Here is a 26,201-nt window from a genome sequence, read left to right as displayed (position 1 = left end):
TTAATTGTATGACGTATGTCACATGGGCAGCTCTGACAGATTTGACATCTCAAATTTGACATGTTAATGAGTTAATTGGGAATTTGTTGTAAAGAAAAGTGAATACCTAGATTTTCAGAATGGAAACCAACCAGTAACATTTTCTAACAGGAGAATCATGATCTTAAGTTCTTATTTGTGGGAAATTGCCACTTCTTTGTGTATTGTGATTTTCTTTGACATTTTCCCAAATGTGTACTTGTTACTGGCAAATGCTGACGAGTGTAAATTTAGGCCCTAAAATCCCCAAAATGGCAAGTAGTGTTTTTAAATCATTTTTCTTTTAGAAAGATGAAGGTAACTTTAATTCTTAAAAGGAAACCTTTCTGCATCACATAGATTAGGGATAGCAGTGCTGACTAACCCTACTGCCCTTCAATGTTCAGTCTTTGAGATTTGCAACTTAAAATGCAACTTTGCTGGTATTCTCAGTAAAGCTGCCCAAAAATTAGATCCATGCAGACATAAATAAATACCATTAATGCTTTCATCCTCTATCAGAACTCTCAGCTTTCATAATCTGTGGATGGATAGCATGGCTAAAATGGAGATTAATTAGAGTTATGACTGGAAATTTAAGCTTTGAAATAAAACATTGTTTGCAGGTACACTGAGCTTCAAAAGTAATGTACACAGTGCTAGGAAGCTGAGACTTCATGGAAATATGAGGAGAAAAAAATATCAAACAATATGATCTCTATACACTTTTACAACCAACGCACAAATTAAAAAAAATTCTCTGATATTACAGTGTGAAATATAAAATGTAAAGCTGAATACAATATTCTGGCAAGTAAACAGTCAGAGGGGACAATATTACCTGCAATGAATCTATCAGAAGGCTCACGTGCTGTTTCAAACCAGCTGTATTTGAAGGGATTCAAGTGCTCCAGACACATTCCTGTCCTTTACTACATTACCAAAAGCTGAGAAAAGAGTTACACCAAGTAACATTTAAAACTATTCAAATATATTACAAATTAGAAGTACCTCTGTGCTAATAATTGAGAATGGCAAGAATACTGGAAGGAGAAATACTCAGGATGCCAAAGATACCTTCTGTTCTACTGTTAAACTTAGTAGTATTGCTTCACAGTATCTAAAAAGTGGAATTTGGGAACTACAAGTTTCATTTTAAATAATGTTTGTATCCAGTACAGCTGCAGCTTCAAATGAATTCAGATTTAGATTAGATATCAGAAAATAATTCTTTACTGTGAGGGTGGTGAGGCACTGGAACAGGTTGCCCAGAGGAGCTGTGGATGCCCCATCCCTGGAATTGTTTAAGGCCAGGCTGGATGGTACTTTGAGCAACCTGGTCTAGTGGAAGGTGTCCCTGCCCATGGCAGGGGGTTTGGAACAAGGAGATCTTTAAGGTCCCTTCCAACTACAACCGTTCTATGATTCTATGATTTTATGAATCAAAATGAAGTTCAACCATTTTTATCAAATATCACAAATTTTTAGGGTGAGCAGAAAGGGACACTGTAGCAGATTTTGCACACTTTACTATAGGTTTCACTAACTGTCAACATTTTCTGGCAAAACTTGAAGCCTGGTAGTATAGTTTTTCTCTATGCTTAATATGCATGATGTCATATATTAGATAAAGAAGTGTCCCTATCTTCACTACAAAAATGTTCCCAAAGTGGATTTGCTCATGCTTTTCTAAGCCAAGCTTTAAGTTGTCTGCAGAACTGACTACTTACATTCCTTTATACAGCATCAAAACATACATTGATATTACTCTAATATCACTATCTGAATAAAACATGGCAATGGGGAAACATTTTGTGGCAATGAGAGACTGGCTGAATGAACTGGTGGAGAAATTCTGTGGTACTTTGGTTTATGGTTTGGGTAAAGGGTGGAAGAAGATGTAGAAGAGTACAGCCTTTAAAATGTCTTCAGTTGAGGACTGGAAAGCACCTACCAGTTTCCATCACCAGGATACACATTCTGGCCACACACCAGTCTTCTGGTTTTATGTGAAGGAAACTTGGCTTTATAGACTGCAAGAGAGCCATGATACAATTCAGTTAGATTTCTGATGTGCTTATAGAGTCACAGATAGGATACTGCTTATCTGCTACCTAAGTATTTTCCTCTGAAAAAAGAATGTTTACCATGTAGATTATCTAACATTATATATGCTTGGTGCAGTTGGATCATAAAAATGTGTGGAATAAGGACAATTTAAAGCAAGGATCCCTGTCACAAATCCATTAGTGGAAAATTTCCCTTCTGAATTTTTATCTACAGTTGCATTAAATAATGCGACATATATAAACAATCATACTATACTGATCAAGAAGACACTCATTAAATGTGCAATTCTTAGAGATTCTCTACCTAGCTGCTAAAACATTCATGAAAGCAATCAGACAAATTTTTAGGTACCCACTTCAGGAAACATGTAAACTGAGGTGCAATTGTTGCAGAAGTTGAGGCTGCACTTGACTTAACCATTTCAGTTTCACAGTTAGCTTTCTGTCATTCACACTCTAAAGGAAGGACTTCTCACCTAGTTCTTCCAACAAAACACATTTATTTCTAAATGACCTCTAGTTGTATAATCTATTTCCGTCATATTTGACTTCCTCAGGTATGCATTTTCAAAATGAGAGAGGTGAAGTTTCCTACTGATTCTGTGCTGTGAAGTGGCTCACTGCCAGAGGCAAGGCATTTAAAAAGCACCAGCTGCAGCATACTTGGTGTCTATAGCAGATAGGTTGTTCAAGTTCAGGGTTATTAATTTAACAGCTATCTTTGTCTTCCATTATCATAGGGTACATTAAAATTACAAGCCATAAAGTGCATCTCTCTGCTATTCTGAAGAAGTTTGGAGAAATAAAAGAGATTAAAGATTAAGCTGAATAATAACAATTATGTTACCCCTTTCTCCACAATTTGGAGTCTACATACTTGTCATACTTGGATATGTAAATGTTAATGATAACTGGAAAAGAGCACTCTCCCTCTCAATAGCAAAAGTCCAGTTTCCTTACTTCCTGTTGTGGGAGTCACAAGGCGAATCCAAGACCTTCTTTTGGGAGAGGACATGGTAGACATGCTTCAGTGACTCACAGCATGAAATAACACCCATATTTTGCAGATGTTTCTCCTAGGTAATCATAATGAGGGATCATAGTAGGGGCAAAGGAGCCAGGTAATTTGTAACCTGTGCTTTCTGGCAATCTTGGTATTTGGAAGCTACTCTACTTATAGTTTCAGTGGGTATTTTCTTCTTTGTGATTGATTCCCTTTGGAATTCACAAAGAGTTGTAGCTGTTTTTTCATGGGAGGAGAGTCTGCAAAGAGTGTCCTGCTCTTCCATATGCAAAGCTGTGTGGCTTTCCATTACGATGTACCAGAGAAAAATGTGATGGAGTGGTATTCTGCTTTCTCCCCGCTATGTTTATGCTTTAGTGCCTCAGAAAGTCCTAGGCACATAACTTTGTTTCAGGCATAAAATCCACAAGAGATAATCAGCCTCTTCAGGAGATTTATATATCTTCTACTGATACAAAAAGATTTTCCATGTTTTCATTGGGTGATTTGAGGCTGATTTTGCCCTATTGAGACATTATGAGCCAAGAATTGTAATCCAGCTCACAGGCCATTGCTGCAACAAGTGTAGTATGTGAATAAGAACATCAAAGAAATGATGTGGTAGAAGTAGGAGTTTATTAGATGTTTGAGCCTAGCATTGAGAAGACCAAGACCACTGTCAGTAAAAACATCTGAAATATATACCAAGGGTTAAACAAATCAAAATCTAAGTGTATAGCATTACTGCAAGTGATACATAGGCTCATGTTCAAAACAGATGCATTTGAAATGTTGTGAGATATATATATATACAGAATAAATTGGTTGAAGCTGAGAAACTGGGACTGCAACAAGATGTAGTACAGCTTCTTGAATTAGAAAAAGTTTGGTAAAGTTAAGTTTTAATTTGCTATCCTGCATGGCAACATTACCAGCATTTCTTCAGGCTCCAGCATCTGCTGGCACTAATTGTTTTGCAGGATCAGGCCCTTAATACGTGTACTTTGTTGGCATGGCTTTAATTGCAAACCATTAGGAGCCAAAGTGTTTTTTAATGCTGTAGATGTGCTCTGCAGTTCACTGGGAACTCAAGGAATGGTAAACAAAACTCTTATTCACCAATTTGCAGATAGGGTTGGCAAGTGACTGACGAGGTCTGCTTGCTGACACTTCATCAGCAAAATTACTGGAGGTCAGAGCAGTGACAGTGTAAACTGATAATTATTCACATACAACATTGCATGGGTAATTGGTTGGGTTAAACTGTGTGTCAAGGTAAATATTGAAAGTCCTTGGCAGTAGTGAATATTCTCATGGATACATTTTTTCCCCTTAAGGACTTGACTCAAAACCAGTGAGTCATGAATTTCAGTAGGTTTGGTATCAAGATCTGAAAAGTGTACAACACCTCAGTCTATCTGTCTTTCTTTCTTTGGCGGGTGTGCAGATTACACTATAAATGGTTTGTCTCTGATACAGCCTTCACAATAGCGGCAGTGTGTTTGCTCTACAATTTCCTTGTTTGTTTAAACTACTCCTACAGTTTTCCACATGCATTACATCAGTCAATTTGCTTACTAATTCAAAAATGGAGCATTGCCTTCTCTATAGGGATTGTCAATTGCAGAGAATCTTTCTTCTGTTTATCTTCAGTTTCCATAAGTACTACACTTACCTGCCTTGTTGAACCTAGACCACTGCCCCACATTATGAGGGTAAATTAGTGGACTGAAAATGCATATTTTTTGTCTTTTTCCTGTACAATTATACATTCTTAGAGTCCTGGAGAATTTCTCTTATCATTACTCTAAGGCTAAAGAATATGCATTGGGTTTTTTTCTCGTTGAAGAACTCATAAGGTTTAATGTTTGCTTAACAGTGCTTCTGGAGACTTGTAGGATCTGGGCTTGTACTGGTTCAGAATTGAATCCACCCTGGCTTTAGATACTTTTTTTTAAATGTTCACTCCAAATATAAGTTTAAGAAAAAATGTCCAGCTGTAACTTCTATCGTTTGGAAGTATGACCTACAACAGAGATTTCCTCTCCAAACAAACTGCAAAGAAAAATTATGTCAGTTCTTCACAGTTGTCATCTGAGCATGTCTAAGTATTCACACTTTTAACTATTCCACGAGTTGTGACATTGAAACCCAAAAAACTCAGATGCAACAGGTGTGGGTATTTCACAAGATATTTGAAAATACCTCATTATTCCTGTGCTGTTAAATGAATTATTTATTTAATGAAAGAATTTAGAACAAAATGTAGATGTTTAATGAAATGGAGTTTCTAACTGAAAAAGCATGCTTTCATTGCTAAATACATATTTTGGCTGTACATTTAAATTTGCCCCATGCAATAACAGCTTTGCATAGTCATTAAGCCCCTGTATAAGCAAGATTTTAGGAGTGTATCATTTTGTCAGAGAGGAGCCTTGTTATCTCAACTAATGCTTATAAGCTGAACAGTTTACAGGAGTTAGATCTTTCCAGTAAATAAATGTTGTCTTCTTACCAGCATACAAGAGGGTACTCAGTACATTCCTCCAAACTATTAGTGACTTCATTGAAAAGAGACTGGAAAGACTCCTGGTTTATCTCCTGTAAATAATGTTGTCAATGAGTGGAGAGAGAGGAGAAACTTGAATAATGACAAGCTGTTTATTAGCATTCAATTTAGAAATTGTTGTCACTGTGTATGACATATTAGAGAAAAGTGTTTTGTTTTCTGGGAACATGAAAATCCAAATGCAAGTACAGAAAAGGAGAGCATTTAAATTCTCTTTATTTATCCTCTACTGAAAAAGCTTAGTTCTTGATGACCTAAGCAGTTTTACAGTTAAGAAATAATCACTAATATTAGCAAATTCAAGGAGATTGAGATTTGCCAGCTGGCATGTTCTGAAAAATTGGGTCATATAGTAGCGTGGTACAGATCCTCAAACCAGCTCAGGATAAAGATGCGACAGATACTACCTCTTCTAGTCTCACTCTAAAGCTAAACATCTAATGGCAAGCACTGCGTGAAATAGAGAACTTTCCATATGTCAGTCTGATAGATGTTTATCTCTAACAGCAGCTGCTAAAGTGCCTTGGCTAAATAAACACTTGATGTAAGTCAAAATTGATTCAGTCTTCTGCCCTTTTGGATGCAGTTGTCACGTGTTTGCTGTTTTAATGACACAGTTCTTGTACTGAATTTTTTTGAGAAATAGAACTTTTACAAAGCAGTTCAATTTTTTTTACTTCTTATTCCTGGCAAGAAATATTCTTAAATTAGACTCATTAAAAATCTATTGTATTGCTGAGAGTGCACATGCTAGGCTTCTTTTTCCCCACTAATGTGAAGTGGGAGAAGCAGAAGTATCATTATATTAATGGATTGCGGAGACTATACTGAACTACCAGCCAGCTTACAAAGCAAAATGTAACAGCATACAAAACTGTGATAAAAGGAATCTAGCTACATAAGGCTGTAATAAAAATATGATAAATGAAATCTACCTGGATATCACCATGACAAGTAAATCCTAACTGAATTCACCTATCAAAACTCTGCTGTCCTTTTGTAAGACAAATAAGGCATTGAAACCTGCCCTGAAGGCTCATTGGTGGTATAATTACACTCAGTAGCAGGCACCTTCTAAAGTATGAGACATACACGAATCAGAACCATGCTTGTGCTGGAAATCCTGGAATCTACAAGTATTGCCCTCCAAATTCCACATATTAAAACTTGTTGTTAAAAAGGGAAACCAGTTTATTAACAAGCCAGTACTCTCTTCATTTCAATTTGTCTTAAAAACATTTCTATGACATCTAAATGGTCAGACAACGTTGACATATTTACCTGTTTAACAGTGTACAGTTTGTTGTATGCATTGAAAGATGGAAGAATAGCATCAGAATTTTATCATATTTATTTACTATCAGTATTTTCACACCAGTGGTGTGAAAACTATATTCTAAGGTAAGGTAATTAATAAATCCATGCTGGGTTAGGCTTTTTAAACATTTTTATGAGAAAGAAGTTAAGAGGAAGTTCTGCGTGTATTTATGTGAATCGTCTGTCATGATAGGAACAATTCGGTCCTATAGGTATAAATCTGTCATAATGCCCACTTGTGCTCTTTTGTTTATCTCTCGGTATGTCTGAATGAAGGTAATAGTAAGAAGGGTTACAGAAAGAAGTTAAGTGGCAAATTTCAAAACCCTGACTTCAAACAAGGGAGATTATTAGCTGTATGATGGGAATAAGTCCCAGGATGACTCCTCTTATGCAAGAGTAGGCATCATAATGCAATATAGTTTAATATTTGAGCCATCAGAGCAAGGATTGCTTTCACCCAATGTAAACTGAAAGTATTTTAAAGCATACAGTTATTTCACAAAAGTTTGTGTATTATCCACTTTGTTTTCATTTTGCAAAGACAAAGGGAAAATTATCATGCTGCATCACAGTAATTCTTGCCATTGAACTAATTATTACAGTAGTAGTGTAGCAGTAGTTACTGTTTGAGCAATTTCTGGCCAACTTATCAATATCAGACTCTTAATACTTTGATTAATACCAGATGCATTTTTCAAGCGGGACCCTGATTTTCTTTCTTGATTAAAATAGAAATTTGCCAAACTGGCTCAATATAAGCTGTTTTTTTGGGCAAGTTGAAAATGTGTCATATCAAGGCACAAAGCCAGAGACTTTGAATCAGCTGGCAGAATGACAAAAATTAGAATCATATTTAAAGGAAAGAAGTAAATTTTCTCTTGGATGAAAGATCAAAATTGTTTCTGGCATAAAAAATACCTATTGCCAAGACCTAAATCCTACACTCTGCTCTCAGCTACTGGTAAATCTGTGAACAGTTTTTTGTCCACATCAGTTAAACGAGCCTGTTTAGCATTAAAGGCTTCATGGAAGCCTTTACAAAGACAGTTTGCTACTTGCCAGGCACTTACCTGGACACTGAATCAGGGATTGGTGAGCAAGCGCTGCCTTCTGCAGTGCCGGCCTCCCTCTGAGGTTCTCAAACCACTCTGGTCTCCGCTCGCTACTGCAGTGAAAAAATACAAGCAATGGAGAGATATCCAAGAGATTATGCCATACATGGGATATATGTCAGTCATTTCAAACTTTACTTTAGAATGTCAGGACATCCCACATCCTTGCTGATACAAGACTGCGTTCCTGTTATTTTGTCATGAACCAATCATTGCCCAATCATTTTACAGGTCAAATCCCATACGTTTTTTGTAAAAGGATTAGTGTCTGTGCCTGCAGATATTTCCCTGATATTAATAACAATTATTAATGAGTTTCTTTTGGATGCTACTATTGATATTTGCTACTTGAATTCTTCAGTTGCACCCTTTTTCTGCTATAGGGCCATATACGTCTCTGTAGATTTTGTCTTTCTTTCCAAAACAATCTTAATTCTCTAATAATTTGCATGAGAGTAACCATCTTCCCACAGTTTCCAGTTCTCTGTTTTATAATAGACTTTTGCTCTGCATGATATACACCATTGTGACCACTCCTGTTACTTTTTTGAAATATTGCACTTCTGCATGAGCATTAGAAACCTCTTAATCCAGTCTTCTGTAATTTATGTGCCTTATCTATTTTTAAGTTCTATTTTAACTTCAACTGTCTCTTCTCTTTACAAGATTTTTTTTTTCTAGCAACCACAGTGATCAGAGAATGTTGTTCTAAACAAGGGCACAAAGAAAGCATGAATAACCTAAGGTTAAAAAATAATTAAACATCTGATACCCCAAAATGAACATAGGTCTCTTAAGACCTTGTGATTTTCACTAATTACATACAAGCATAAATTTATTTTGCCACAGAGTATCTATACATGTCAGCTTGGTGTCTAAAGGAGAGCGTTAAAACCTGGGTACTATTTAAGTCCTACGTAACTCTGCAAGCTATGATAATGAGACCTACAGTTAACGAGACCTTGAACTGACCCTTTCTGATTAGGTTAGTTTCATACTGACCTCCCAAGTCAAGGATCTCCCAAAGGGAGAAAATGGATTTTTTCCTCAAAGCATATGTAAAAATGATATGATGTCTGGATAAGATTCCTTTTATTAGTGTCAAGTGATCCTGCTGATCCTCATTTATCAGGAGAGGAAAAATAATGTAAATAAAATATTTTCTGTAATTATAAGTGTTTATACAAAAATCTTCTCTCACCAACCATATAAGTCATTTGAGAAATCAGAGCCTCGGTAAGGGAGTACCTGACTTGGAAAATAAAAAAGACTTGAAATGTTAGACTGAAATAGATTAATGATTACAGTGGGCCAAACTTACTTAGGTGGCATACAATATGTATTGGATTATAATAATTCAGTAGAATGTCATTTAAGAAATAGCATAGGATAATGGTTAGGAAAAAAGCAATGAACATGAAAAATGAGTGTTCCAAGGCCAGTCATATCTAAAACTCTGAAGAAAATTGATTTATGAATGTAGATAATACAATAAAGCAGATACACATGCAACAGGTCCTACCAGAAGTGAGCTTCTCTATTCTCCTTTCCCCAACTTCCATCTTCCAAGGCATAATGGTTTTAGCTAGCATTTGAGTTTACATTTTAGAAGTTAATGAAGATGCAATTTCTGGCTTGCCAGTCATTTCTTGGTCTTGGTTCAACTTGAGAGAAGTAATACTGCTGAAAAAGAGCACCCTGGTTTCCAAAGATGGGGGGAGGGAGGGGGTGTGTGTGACATCTTCAGGGTTCATATCTTGAAATTCAAGGATACAAAGAAAATTAAGAGTTTGCATGCTGGTGAAGATTTTTATTTTGATTTCAACCACCAAGTGCAATAAACATGTCTGAGACAAAAGTTTTTGTCTTGAAACATGCAGTTGATCCATTTCCTCAACTGTTTCCTAGTCATAGCACAGTGTTTCCCAATTAGACTGCTACTTCAGTACTGTTTCTATAGCAAGGAACTTGCATAAAAGGGAAGTAGTGGGAGATTTTCAAAGTACCCGTGCTAATTAGGTGTCCAGCTCTCACTGATATTGAATAGGAGCTAGGTCCTTAAGAACTCTTTATGCCTTTGAAAATTTCTCCTGTAATCTCTCTCTGTTCTACTTGCACAGCCCCTAGCATTCAAAGACTTAAAGTCCAAAGAAAAGAAGAGACAGTGCATGATGCCTAGTCTAAATTAGCCTTTATGTCAGAACTACTGTTTACAATTGACAGGTTTAAAAAGGATAGCCAATATGTTGTTGACAGAAAGAAACTTTAGGGCTATTAATATTTTACACATTAAGTCCTTACCTACTACAATACCTGCTTTTGTGTAACTTTAAACACATGGTTTCAGTAGGTCTGTGTGAATTAAATACATTTGTCCTTGAAGGACTGCAGCACTGCTGCTTAATTCTCAGTGCTAAATCATCTTCTGAAACATGATATCAAGTCAGAATAACAAATTTAAATGATATTACTATTTTCTAAAACTATGACTTAATTATAAGGCAAGGCAAGTTGGGAATTAGTTATTCCATGTACCATGCTCAAATGTGCAAGATTAAATGTCATATATGAAAAAAATGCACATGTATGTATTGTGTGTCCTTTAAAATAAATTTTGCTGGCCAGTAATTAACAATTATTCCCCCATTCTACATATTCACCTAGTCATTCTGAAAATCTGTTCAAATGATATATAAAAATGTCTTGGGTCTTATCAGAAAGCTTTTTCTAGGGAAGGATTTTGTTTATTGAAATAGCTAAAATGAAGTACAGCAAAGTGAATGTTCACTGACATACACTACTGATGCAGCAAAACAAAATTTGTTCATCTCTGACCTTTAACTGTGGGGGACTTCTTGACTTGTGGGTAAGGAGAGTTAGAGAGACAGAGAGGAAGTAGAGAGAAAGGAAGAGAGAGGATTCTGTTTTGCAGATACCACTAATAAGAGGTACACACCTCTAATCCTGTATATCTTCATAAGGGCACAACTTCCAATAAAAAATATGCCTCTTAATGTAATTCCAAACCACTGGAAATGACACAAGAGCGCTTCTCATTTTTTACAGGTGAAGTTCCTCTAAAATTTAGAAGACAAGTAAGACTGCACTCTCAGGTTAGGATCTGAAACCAAGTTGGAATTCTTATTAATGCCTGGTTAAACGCCTTGCTGAACAAAACATAATCACAGAGTACATGGTGTGCAATCAGATTAGAAAGGACCTTGTTCTCCAATCTGCTCACTCATCTATGGTGGAATAATTGCTTCTTTAGAATGAAATTTTAATAATGGCTCTTTAGACTTTGAATGCAACTAAAATGCTATGTACAAAATAAAACCCTTCAGTTACAACATTCTATTAATCCAGCTGCTTTGAACAACTCGGAAAAATTGAAGTCTCTGGTTTTAAGTCACAAGGGTTCCCTAAATCTCATGTGATGGTATCATCTCAGAAAATTATCTGAGATTTTAGTCAGAACTAGGAAAAATAAAGCTAAAAAAAACAATTCCATGGTTTCTTCTGATCTCAGTCAGCACACTGAGTGTTTCCATTGGTCTAAAAAATGACAGTAAAACCTCCAAACAGACAACAAAAGCTCAATGCTCTTATTGGCCACAGATGCAGTAACTGGAATTTAGTAGGACTATCCCAGTTGTGATCTCAGCTATTAAGTAGGTAAAACTCCATAAAAAACGGTGAACAGGGAATGCTAATAAAGAAGACAAAAAAAGGAAGCAACAGAAGGAAGGAGTCCAACAGCTAACAGACAAAAACTGGGAAGTTTGAAATTGGCACAAAATTGTGAAAGCACTCACTAATTCAGTCTTTCCCCTAAAAAGAGTATTTGACATGGAATCAGTTACAGATGATGGTCAGCTTTCTTGAACAACTTCTACTGGCCAGGTAGCCTTCCAGAAACTGGTCACACAGCTTTTCTGAAATCTCTGCTCCTCTTACAGATCTCTCTTTTCACATTTTGCCATACACATAACACAAGTCTTACCCAGTCAAAATGAATGCATCTTTTGCAACACAGCCCAAACAGAATGAAAACTCTGTGTTTCCCAGCACACTGACAAACATTAATCAAGACTGATTACTTTTATGAGAGTGTTCAGTGTACACATTTATCCAGTGGTGAAACTGCGAATAAGAATTATAGTGCTTCTATTCAAACTTTTCAAAAACAACCTGAACGTGGTGGTTTAGCATTTGAAAAGCTTAACAGAAAGAACTAGTCTCATTCATCTAAATCACAGGAACAAAGCTAAATTTGGGATATTAAAAGGTATTTTTGCTATACTTTCAGCATTTAAACAAGTTTCCAACATTACTCAGAGATAAATACATACATTTTAGAAACCTATTTTATGGAAAAATACATGCTTAATTAGCTGAACTATGCAATAAATGTAGCCTTTTGTTAGAATATAATGAAGTCATTAGTGCTGCAGAGTTTTTATGAAAATAAGTTGTTACTAGGATTGTTAGGTTTTAACTTACCTTTTCTTAAATCATGGCAAGTATGGATATCTATTTCAAAGCACTCATCCCGCGGCTCATTGCCAGTCACAATGCCTTTTACTTAATCTTTAAGCAAACAGTAAGGTTTTAAATAAAACCTCTGTTAATATAAACAAAAAAAATACTATTTTAATATTTTTATTTTACAGTAGTTTTTGAAATTTTAAATACATATTTCTCTTTTTCACCTTGGTGATTGCCTAGCAATAGCTGTATTTTTTGAGCTTTTAAAGACATAAAAAAATTAAAGCCTTACCTATGTTCCTAGGCTTTTGAAGATAAATAATATTAACAGATTTTCTTATATATTTGTCATTCACCTAAGCTCTATCAGAATACAATTGAAAAGTTGTGGCACTGCCATCTTTGTGACCGTGAGACAATCATTGTTCCTGTAATTTTCCGGGTAACCTACAATGTCTGTTCAGAAATAAAGTACACACCATTGCCTGAGGCCTATGCAAGAGATCTGAATTTGTCTTTTGTCCTAAATTTTCCCAAATAAATTGAATGAAAACTCAGTGTTCACTGACATCACAGACATAAACCATGGACGGTGTCGCAGGCCAAAGTTCAAGGAAGGGTGGAAAAACACAGAACCTTTTTCAACTTCTTTTTATTTAGGAAATTTCTGTATTTGCTCACGTCTAAGATTGTCCTCAAGCCTACAGGAAAGTATTTCATTACTACTTTGTAACATTTTATGGTTTTTAGAAAATATTGCTTCTACATTTGACCTGATATTAGGAAGAGTATAATTTCCATTTCCAGTTCTGTGTCATTTAATTTTCCTGAAGTAAGGAAATTGAGAGCATCCTTGCAGTCATTGTAGGTATGCCATGCAGACTTCATCTGGGAAAGCAACAGCATTGCAGTGACATTTTAGGAAATATGCAAAAGGCTTTGTAGCAACATTATTCTTCATCACATTTGGATGCTAAATAGAGGCTTTCTAGCTTTGGTATTTTGGTTATTTAATAAATACATTAACAAGTAATAATAAATAAATAATAAATAATTGAATACAGCTGAGCATTTAAGAAGTTGGAATAATCTTTAGTCTTTTTACGGAAGCAACTCTAAAAACGATGTGAAAGGTATGTGGAAAGCACAGCAAGTAAGAATGCACTTAGTTTCGCTCTCTAGCAGGCATTCTGTCTCTATACACAAGATTACCAATGATGGATACAGTTTCCCTGAGCATCTTTTGCTTTTCCAGAAACTAGAGTAGCAAGAGGCCTCATGCTAGAGCTGTACGTTATATCAGCAGCTGCAGTCTTGGAGGCATTATCTCTCATAAAAGCAATGAAAGAATACCAATGTGTTAACTATTGGCATCTCTCCCAATTCTGCAATTAATTAATTTGTTTTAAAACAAGCTGAAGTTTAATCTTGCTTAACTAATAAAAAGATCATAATACAGATATTTTTCTAGATCTGCACTTAAAAAGTTTCTTTTGCTTTTGACAACAGAGGGGACCTTAAAGAACTCTGTCCTTAATTTGTGCTCCTCGGTTAGATGCAAAGGAAGGGCATGAGAATCTAGATCAGAGGAGAGTTTGCTTAAGCATGTTGGCTTGTTTCTAATTTGACTTTCAAGAGATGGAACATTTCAGTCACAAGATACTTAGAACAATCTTGACAGCTGATAGATTTAAAATTAAAATTGGTGATTTTGTGCATATTTTTTTAAAGCTATAAGCATTCTGGGAGTAGATTTTAAAAGGATGTGCTGATCAAAATGATGTGGATTTTAGTCTTGAAATTTAATTCAAATTCATTGAATACAAATTAAAAAGTAACACAAAGCCTCAGCATTTAAATATTAAGACCGCCTTTCAGTCTCATGTGTTGTAACCTTTCATCTAAAAGTGCTAATCCATATGAATCCTCATACTGCATGCCATGCTATAAGTAATGAGCAAAGTAAATCTTCAGTAGTTCTGTGCCCTATTAGGGACTTTTGATAATAAATAAATATTTTTTAATAAAATTATTAAGTCCAAGAAAATAATGAATAGTTGAAATTACCTCCAGGCTTATGGCTAGAATTTGTCTGATTCCAGATTTTTAGTTTTTAATTGCTTGAAGGGAGTCTTGATGAATCTGAAAAGTCGCACATTCTGTTTACTAATTTCACTGAAAGGAAAAATTTACATGTTTTATACTGACTTAAGAACTGACTTAAAAACTGACTTAGCACTTAATACTGACTCAAAATAACAAAGGTACCACAAGTGAACACATTTCAGTTAAATGTGGGAGATGTGCTATTCTTCAAGGGGAAAAAATTCATATAGGCAATTTTTTTTAAATGCAGGGAACTTCTGCTTCTTCAAACTATTAAACTGATAATGGGATTAACACTAAAGCAAAAAGAATTGCAAAAAAATTACTTTTTTATTCTGATGTTTTGAGGACACTGACTTGTCTCACTTGTCTAGAACAAGAAACAGTTTAAAATGTGATAGATTTGAGCTTGCTCTATTTCTTTCTTAAGAATTCTTCAGATCTGAGAGTGGGGGAAGGGAAGAAGAAAGGTAGGAGGTGAAGATGGCAGGGCAGTATCACCAATTCAATTTACTCTTAAATTCCAAAAAAGCTTTTCAAAATCAAATCAAATATAGAAGGGAAAATTAGCATAAGAATCACCAGTAATAAAAGTAAAGAGAAAGAATAAAGTAATTGCTTTTCACCAAAGTTTAAAGCAAAGCAATAACAGAGAAAATACTGCAGCTTAGAAAATGATTTGCCATTGCAATGATTCATTTCTAGCCTATAATAGGTTTTATTTCCCTGCTTTGCAGTAATGCATTCATTACATGCCCAATTTAGAGCAAAGTTAGCCACAGAATTCTTTATAAATATACAACAGAGTCACTCTTCAGCTCATCCTCAATGCTACATCAGCATGACAACCAGGACGGTATCAGTGTAGCACAACAATAAAATGTGGACAATAGTTGTCTAATACTGTCTTATTAGCTAAAAGAATAGGTTAAAATGACAAGAGTTCACTGTATAATTGATTCATCCAATTCTAGTCCTTTTGGAGTCAGCACTAAAATGTCTGTTGTTTTGAATTAGTTCAGTTTCAGGTGCACACGATTTTCAAATGCATGCCCTGCGTAATAATTACTGTTGTACAAGCAGCATTAATCTGATGCAGGTCCTTGTGTTTTGGTACATGTCACATCCTGTCAGTCCAAACATGTAGCTCCATTCAACTTACTCATAGGAGTAATTGGTAAGACCATTCTGATCTAGTAATACTTTTACACATTCTTTTTTTTAGTATATAAGTTGAGGGAAAGCTGTATCCATTTAAGTCAGTGAAATAACTTCACAGACAGGTGGGCTTGCCACTAGCCAAACCAATTAGTAATTTACCACCCTAAACTCTTACCCATTTAGTGGTTACTCTTAGTAAGGTTAATTTTCAGAAGAGAAGAAAGATGGCAGAGCTTGCAAACCATTTTTCCAAAGGTACAATTCTTAAGAAAGATCCCATCTAACTAATGGAGGGACTTAACTTTCTTAGTCTTAAACTCTAGGAATTTATGGAATTTTCTATAGTAAATACTTCTAGTATCTTTATAGTCCATGGGTCTGGTTTTGATATCTTATTAAAAGGGAGTCTTCAGCTTTTAAGTTTAAATTCCCAAGGTAGGCAGACAGCAATGATTTCAAGCAGTTTTCAAAGGCATCTCTGTCTTATTCTGTTGACTACCTGTGAAATTTGCAGACTAATTTGAGTTGCTCTCTTCTTTAGGGACCTTAAAATTTAGGTGAAATCTGTGTACATTTGTAACCATATCCAAAACACCACACTTCTTCAGGTGAGGTGGGTTATGATCACTGACTTCTTAGAAGTTGTTAGAGAAACAGTTAAAATAAAACTTCTATTTCTGGAAGGTTTTAAAGGACCTGCTTTTTACAAGCTAACAGTTGTATGTTGTATATGTTCTAACTCATAAATATGGGGAAAGTAGTATGTATTTTTACAGATGCAAAAAGAAAAAAATTATAAAGTGTCATTCAAAATAATAGTCCAAAAAGGCTTAGACTTTGACACTTCTAACGTACCATTATTTACTGTCCTAAAAAGCTTCCTTACACCATTCTCACTTCCTAAGGATTGTATACTGAAGCAATAATAAGAGGAAACTATCTGTCTTGAAATGTCATTGTCAAAATTGAACAGACATATTTTCACCTCTTGGATACAGCAGGGATGAAGATGTAACACTGTTGAAGCCAATGGCAGAATTGTCACCAAGTTCAGTAGGACTGAGGTTTTATCTTAGGGTTTCTCATTTTAATGATTTTACATATTCATTTTCTACCCTGAAATGATACATTAAGTACAAGTGTTTAGTTATTCTGATGCACAGACCAGGAGAGCAGGCCATCTGGCATTTGAAAAATATTATGACTACTGGAGACTTGTTTCCAAAATATGAGTTGCTGAATTGGTATTTTCATTTCAGCAAAAACAAACAGGTTAAGAGCCTTCTCTTCAAAGTTTATTTTATTTCTGTGCAATACAACAGATGGAAGCAGTATTCACCCCACTCATCACTAAGCAGGAGGATAGAGTCTTATTTTGATAAGTCTACCAGTTGAAGTTTACAGCTTCATCAAGAACATATTCTAACTTCTGGTATCATTTCTTGAACAACTTAGAGCTTTATGCATTGTGTTCTCTCTGGGCAACATTCCAAGTTTCTGAGACCTGCTCTCCACTAATTTAGAGTGGATGGAGTTTGAAAAGCAAAATGTCTTTCTAATATGAGGCTGCAAAGTTATAGCAAATAAATGAAGTCAACAGTGCACAAAATGACACATCTGTGGCCAAGTACACCTTTGTGGAAAGGTACTAGCTCTTAATTAGTTGCCTAGGAATATCTGCTGCTACTTGACAAAGTCTTTTTGGAACAGCTTGGCTAAAAAAATGTAATTATTTTAACCTCATTTATTGAAATTAAAAAAATAGAGGTGATATTAACCCAATCAGTTGCACAAAAGCCACTGAATCATCTGCAGCCATGCTAGGTTCCTAACTCTAAGCATCAGGTATAAAATTAAATAAAATAATGGAACACAAAGGAGAGTTGCATTATGTCCAACTTTGATTCTTCCCTTCATTCCACTTCAGTTGCAATTTCTATGCATTAAAGGCAGTAATTCAGTTTTTCTCAGCAGTCAAAAAATTCTTATAAAGCACATCTGTATCTCCCATAGGTCAAAGCTATTAAAAGGACTGGACAAGTTACTAACTGTTAATGTTCTTCCTAGCAGTGGACAGCAAATTACACTCTAATGAGTATGCCATGAAAAGAAGAAACACGATACATTTTTGGACTGTATGTGTAATTTCAAGACTTTATGAGAGTGGGTAATAGTAATATTTTGCTGTATAGCTGTAGAATAAGTAAATATAATAGAAAAAGAACAATGAAAAAATCAGGGAACCAAACTGAAATAATTATGCTGTACTCTGATAGGTGACAGTGTTGGGGATACAGTTATAAAAGCTATTTTTCTAAGGCATGTAGAAATGCTGAAGGTAGTAATTTAAGAGTTTAAACTATAAGAGTTTAAGTATAATAGCAGACATATTAAAAACTAAAAGAATAGGCTAACTATTAGAAGTAATATCATTATAGCTATATATATATTTGGCCGTAGAATGCTATTGCCAGGAAAGGTACAACCTCTGCTTTCAACTCAACTGAAACACTTTAAATATAAATTACCATAGCAACAAAACCAAAGTCATGCAGCTGTAGGTTATTTAATAAATACTACTGATTTTTATGTCTATGAAAACTGGAGAATGGAAGAAAGTTGCACAGTGATTTGGTGGCGTTTGAGAGAGCATTCAAAAATCAGGCTGAATTCTCTGAAACTGAGCTTGATGAAACAGGTGGAGTAAAATGGAACTGAGGAAGACAGACCTTCCTCCCTGTTACAGGCCATGCTTTGCTGGCTACAAATGTCATCCAGGCAGAAAAGAATGAGGGCACTGGAAAATCTCTGCTTTCTTCTGCCCCTCGAGTCATTTGTTGCATAAATACACAGGAGAGAGGAGGGTACTGTAAGAAACACTGAGACAGAAGACAATTATTTTAGGAGAGATTTGCTTCAGAGATTATAGAAGTGCATGTCAGGGAAATGAAAGGATGCAAGCAGATCTTACCATGGAATTCATAAAATCAATTCTGCCAGGCTGCTGTGCTGCAGCTTGCTTGAGTACTCAGGCCACCAGAGGACTGTCAGGCATCCTTGTTGGTCACTGGCTTTGATGCATTTCAGTGGTTAGCACACAGCAGAATTTAACTTCTGTCGTTTTGTCATTATTGATCTGTGGGGCACATAATTTCAGTTCGTGATTTCATTTCTCCATCCCTAAACTGGGGATAAGAGTAATATTTAAATGCATTTAATGTAATGAAATTAATGTAAATTTAAATGTAAATGTAAATATAAATGCAATTAATACATGAAACAACTGTGCAGTATGGGTGGAAAAGCCCACATCTTAGATTGAAGATGCCCAATACATTTTAAAACTTGTGTAACCCATTGGGACTTTCAGATTTGTGATCCTGAAGACAAAATCTGAGAAATTGAAGAAGTATTTTCACTAACTACAGTTTAAAGAAGAAGATGGGCTTTGCACACAGATTCTGCAGTAATCTGTGTTGTGGTTATATCAAATCCTACTGATGTTAGTTTAGATGGCAAGGACTAATGTTACACAAAGTTAAGGTTGTTAGTCAAATCAATACAGATAACATGGTAGCACTTCAAATCAAGTTATTTCTCCAATTAGTATTTAATTTGCATGTAAGCAATGGATACTGTTAGCTAATTAAACATCACGTGATTGTTCAAAGTGCACTTATTGATACATGTAATGTAGTTAACTCATAAACAATGTGGCCACAGAAGCATATTTTTTTTTTTTTTTACTAGAATATCCCTGAAATTGCATTTTGGTTCCTGGAAATGGGATGTGAATAGTTACTTTTCTGGCTAGAGTACTAGTCTCCTTCTCCTTGCTTTACAACTAAGTGAATCTGCAGTATGTGTTTTAAGTTATTATTGTATTTCCTGATTTAGGACCAGGATATGTAACACAGAGCAGACATCACATTTCTTCATTTTTTTTGTTAAAACAAAAGCAACTGCGTATGCTGTCAGTAGTACAGCTGATCACTTCTCCTTAGGCTCACTCTATGGCTAGAAAATTTTATATTGACAGCTGTATATTTTATTTTGGTTTGGTTTGTTTTCTGATGTTGATCTTTACTGATTCTTCCCTACAGTGTATCCTTGAATCTGAATGAATAGACAGTTTATTGTGGAGGAAGAGGAAGAATATATGTAACATGACAGAGAGGAGGGGAATTGGGAGGCTTTACGGCCTTTAAATTCTGTCATAGCAATTGCATGTCTAATCAGAGACTTTATTTATTATCCTGGCATCACCTGTCATCCTGATGAGGATAATGATTAAAGTGTCATACAGAGCATGATACATATGTACTTTTAACTAAAAATAGCCTCTTTTTAGCTCAGTAGCTTTTAAGTAGGTCTTTCATTTTTATTTGACAACTTAATACTGGTTTTCATTTTAACTTTAGAAATAGTCTGTAAACTACAAGTATACAAATTCTGCCAGCGAGCGTGATTTTAAAAAACATTTTATGATGCATTTTTAGTAGAAGGATGGTGCATTTTCTAAATGTTTTGTGTGTAAAATAGCTATTAATCAAAACTTCAGTATGTAATAAACAACAGAAACAAGCTTGAAATCACCTATGTTATTAAGAAGTAGCTATTTATAATAATGTAAATTAGACATATTTTAGCAAAATTGTATACTCTTACTTACAGAGGTGAAGCACTAAGTAATGGACTAAATGCTGTGAAACTCAGCTGGAAATCCTTATTTTTGTATTCTGTTACAAACTTGACGAATAACAAAGGTATGGTTGATCTTTTAGGAAAAGAAAATCATTATGTTTTTTCAGCAGCATGTATTGTTTCCCCACTGAAATCCTTATTTATCTGATATGGAGAAATCTTATACATAATTTCTGATCAAGAACATATAGATATGTGTTTATTTCTGGGTTGTTTTTTTCTTTATTAGCGCTTGTGTACGGATCACCTTGCAGGGATGTATTTTTCTATGTAGAAAGAGCAAAATATCCAATCATATTTTTAAAGGAACAAACCCAACATTTTCTGTATCTTGAGGTTATCTGAAACATTATCGTTAGGATTGTGTGTAGAGATTGAAATAATTATTTGTGTGTAGAGATTGAAATAATAATATAATAATATATTGTGTGTAGAGATTGAAATAATTATTAAACTAATGAAGCTAAATGTATTTTTGGGATACAGATCTATCTTGTTGATCCAAAGACCACTATAAAAGATGATGAATTTTTGAATTAGAGTCACTTGCTAAGACCAATTATTGCCAGATGTTCCATGAAGACATAAGGAGTCCTCTCTTTTCCCTAATTGTATAGCACGGCTATCACTTTCAAGAGCTCTTCCTTGACAGTTTACTGATACCTCCATTCAGTTGCTGATGTTTTCTGAGGTAATTGGATTATATTGATGTGAGGGTTAGGGGATATAGCTGTAGCGGCAGTCCAAAGAACTGACAAATACAGCTGTCACATAATACTTTTTTGAAATCTTTCTCAGAGGTTTCTCACCAATGTTAACATTTATAATGCATATAAATGCATTATTTTTGAAACTCTTCTTGTTTGTCATTTGCAACTATGTACATTTGGAAGAAAACACCCACATACAATGCAATAACAAAGCCTGAACAAAAGCAAACTGGTGATGATCCTTTAAAGGAAATTGTAATTAGGTTTTTCATTAATTATTATTGCTTCTATAATCATTTCATGTGAGAACACTAGCTTATGATAGGAAAATCTATATCTCCTAGAGCTGTGAGGCAAAGGATTTTCATTAGTCAGCATACCCTGCATAATGAGTGGCATTGCTAATAAGACACAACAGACTTCAAAGTTATTCAATCAGAAGTCTGAATAATGAGATTTTACACAAAAATGTAAATAGTGAGCATGCAACAAAAGCAATAAGGTGGGTTATAACATTTTCTTTTAAGCTGCAACAAATTAATAAATTGAAAGGAATTTAATTACATTTTATAAATAATACAGAGTATTCCACAGATTCCTTAAAAAACAGAATAGGTCAGGGTAATTGGTGCTTTAGAAGAATATGAATCTCAATAATAGAAATAACTGTTAAGTATAAGCTTTATTGGAATCTGTAACTTTGCATTTAAATTTTGGTGGAAAACATCTGCCAAATATTTCTTATGATAAATCAGAAGAATGTTAATATCAAACACACCAGACTTAGAGAACAGTCCCTAGTATAAATTACTGCAACTTACATTGAAACCAATATAATATGACAGAATAGAATAGAATAGAATAGAATAAGCACCAAGCCTGTCAAAATTCAAGTAGCATCTGAACAATGCTCTTAGTCATACGGCCTAGCATTAAATAGTCCTGTGAGGAGCAGGGAGTTGGACTTGATGATCCTTATGGGTCCCTTCCAGCTTGAGATGTTCTATGACTCTATAAGATAAGATAATAGCAACTTGAGAAAGAATAATGTGACTGATAGTTGAAGGTGATTTTTTTTATGTGCAGAATCATATTTTTTTACTCATAGAACTTGAAAGATGCAAATTTAAAAGACAATGTTTCAGTTTTTATTTAAAATACTGTGAAAACCTATCAGTCTCGCAAATTGTTGAAACTGATGAAGGTATTACTGTAAAATAAAAATTTGGGCTGAGTGAAAATACGAGCATTGGAATTTGAATTCAGATGTTTTAGAAGCTGTATGTTACAGGAACATTTTTTTTTAATATTTCTTGCATGTAGATAGGAAAAAAATATTTTTATCTTTGATGCAAAATTCCTCTGTTAAGCATCTGATCAAAATTTCTAGAGCTGCATTCCCCTCTGTCTTATGCATAACAAACTCTGTTTGTTACCATGATAACGTATATCAGAGATAAAACAGCACAATCAGAGAAAAAACCCATGCATATAACAGTGCAAAGACACAGAACAATATGCAGCCAACTGAGATACCACCACAGCAAGATGAAGTGGTTCAGCTGAGCAGGCAGCAGAATTGTGAGACTAAATTAGTGCATGTTCTATTTGCTTGATAAAATGTACCAATAAATCCAAGTCAAACAGAGCTGGCAGAAGAAAGCTCTTTCATTTATTTAGTAATTGAGGGTGGGCAACTGGCAAAACAGAGAGTCTAGTTTATCTGAAATGAGATAGCATATTTAAGCCTGGGTGGTGACCTAGGAAGTAATGACATACAAGTGATACACATGGAGATAAATGATAAAATAGATAAAGTACGAACCAGTGATAAATGGCATGAAGGCAAATATAGCTCAGCTTCAGATGGGATTCAGATTTCTGTGTCTACGTAATGAATTCACAGCCATTTAGCATTGTCCAGATTCACCGATTTGTGGGAATATGAAAGGACAAAGATGTGTAACAGCTTTTGATTTGGCCAGGTTTTTCCTCCTAAATAAAGGTATTTTTAACAGACAAAAAGAACTGAGGGAAACCTGGAATAAAACCAACCAAAGAATTCAAAGGGCTACACTAAGCAGGTATCATCTACAGAGAGGAGAAACAAAATTCTGTCTCTCAAATACAAGGCTGGAGGAGCAGTAACATTTTGAGACTATGAATATTGTACAGAAAGTAGACCTTCCATTCTAAAAATTTTAGAAACAAGAGAGAAAGGAGTTAGTGTCTACACTGAAATCCTTGGAATGGTATAATGTTTTTGAAAGCAAGGCTTTCAATGTTCTTGAAGTAGCATTTGGTTCATTCAGGCTGAGATAGATAAATTAATAATGAGTCGAGGACATGAACTACTGAAAACAGATTGAAAGTTGCAACTCTAAAAGGCAAGTTTTAATTTATCTTAGAAACACATACAGATTCTTTCCTGGAATATCATAAGAGATTATAGCACCGTTAGATACGTTTTTCATGGAAAAAGGGTACAGTCATATTTGTTTACAAACATGAAGACCTTAGTTACCTTTTAGCTTATTGTGACATTTCCTTTGAGAAGTTATTTATTTAAAGATGTTCATCTTTACATCACCTTGATGTAACCTGTAACTTGCTGTTTGAAAAACACTTTAATATCCATTAATCTATTTGGGAACTTCTTGAGAACAGCAAAACTGGATCAGATCAAAGGTTCATCTCATCCAGTGTCCTCTCACCAGCAGTGATCAGCAGCAGCTGTTTATGGCAAAGAAAAATATACCTCCTCTTTAGTAGTCCCCCAGCATCCATCCTTTTCCAGTTCAGGGATTTCACTTGTCCTTGGAGTTCATGAGATTGTGTAAAATCAGGCAAAAATCAGTGGAGTTCTATAAATAATCTAAACCTTGCATGACACTGAGAAAAATTGCATGACTCTTTTCTGCATGTAGAACTGAGAATTTTTTAAGTTCTGCTGAATCTTTTTAAGAAGGCTAAACCAAGAAAATTCCACATATTTTGTAAAAACCCATGCATTCAGTGATATTTCATTCTTGAGCGTTCCTGATAAATGTGACCCCTCATTTGCTGCATATTCTCAAAAGTCAAGTAACAAATGGGTGGAGATAATATCAGAGGATGTTTATATTTCTCTAAATCAACCTTTGAAAGAGTCACTAAACCTATTTCTTGTGGGCTTCAAAATATATGTACCTTGTTCTTATCTAAAACAATGCAGGAAGCAAGTCAAAATTATAAATACTTGAACTGAAAACCAAACTCCAAGTGCCTTCTAGAACATGTTTCCAGTAAACTGAAGATGAGAGGAATAAACTAGCATATTTCCCTGTAGTGTCTCAGAAAAGGGAATGACAGTGTGTGAGGACAAGATAAAATTTTAGGTATTGCATTATATAGAAGTAGTAATTAGTAATAATAGAGAACTATGAGCTATGAATTGTTTTGCCTGATTGTGGTATGTCAGGAAGAAGTTTCTTGAATCAATATAGAGATTTTTTCCAAAGCTAAATCATCATATGTGTTTTAAGCATGCTGCATTAATAAGAATTCAGTGCCTGTGAATTGCAAAAGAGGGAGTGGGAAGGGGTAGAACCAAAAAATAGTTATACTGGAAGATGATGGACATCTTTGGCAGATAGGGGTACATACACTTTTGTGGCCCAACTAAGTTTCTCAAAGGGCAGGAAAGATTTCTTAGGATATGTCTTAAAAATGGCTCTAAGTCCTGAGTGATTTAATGGAAAGCTTCATTCCATTGCTCAGTCTCTGTTAAAGAGATAATTTCCATTGATTTGACAGGATGGCCATTAAGACTTCTGAAGACTCCAGAAAGAGTTGCTCTGAGCAGCAAGGAGAAACTTCACTTCTTTTGAATCCACTGTGAACCATGTGAATTTAGTGTCCCAAACACTAATCTAATCCATGATAAATCTGGATAGCAAGTTTTCACACACTGTCCATTTAAATTTCTACCTCCAAAAATGAAGCTGCAAAGAATTTTAATAAATGTTGGGTATTTGGATACACAAACAGATGTGAAGGCATATATTGATGGATTGATGGTAAAACTGTCATGGAGACAAGAGCAAAGCTTACTTTGAAACCAGGTGTCTGGTCTTACACTGGCTTTTGTGAAAATCCAGCAAAGCAAAGAAAAAGCATAGCAATGATAATTTCAATTGTGTAAAAAAGTATCTGATGTGTAGTATGCTCTGTCTCCTGACACTTTGTGTTAAATAAAGTATGAAACACAATTTAAAAATTCAGGTGGAGCTTTATAAATCAATCAGTAGATTATTATTAGTAGTAGTAGAAAACTCAGTTTTATAGCAGTATGCTCCCTTATGATCATGCCAGCAGGTACAAGCTTTGCTGCTCACCATCTGCCATTCAAGCAGGCTACACTAACCTTTTACCTGTCTGAAAGAGTAAAGCTGCTCTTTAGAAAAAGACACCAGAATTGTACTTAAAAATACTGCTTTGAGCTGCTGGAAAAACAATTGTCAATATCTGAAGCAATAATGGCTACAGTAAAACAAAGAATGACTTAGTTATGTTGTATTTAAGAGAAATCCATTATATAAGATCAAGAAAAACCTCTTAAGCAAAAAAATAATATCATATTTACAATGTACACTAAGAATGTTATTTTGCTAACTTGCTCAGCAGTAAAATAAAATGTTGGAAATTATCTGTACTCTCAGTAGGAACACTTTTTTATTTCCTAGTCTGAATTTCCCATAAAATTCTATTATGCTTTATAAGACAAAAAAAAAAGGGGGGGGGGAATTTTGTCTGAAAAATAGCTTGTTGGCAGAAACATAAAAATACATGCTTTTAGTTCTGTGCATGGATATTGGCATCAATACCAAAACTTAGCAGACAGATTTCTAGTAAATGAATCACTGTAAATACATCACTGATTTTACTAAATCTATTTTGAAA

The sequence above is a fragment of the Calidris pugnax genome, unplaced genomic scaffold (genome assembly GCF_001431845.1).
Source record: "Calidris pugnax isolate Ruff unplaced genomic scaffold, ASM143184v1 scaffold42, whole genome shotgun sequence".
NCBI lineage: Eukaryota > Metazoa > Chordata > Aves > Charadriiformes > Scolopacidae > Calidris > Calidris pugnax.
Note: the sequence above shows the minus strand (reverse complement) of the source record.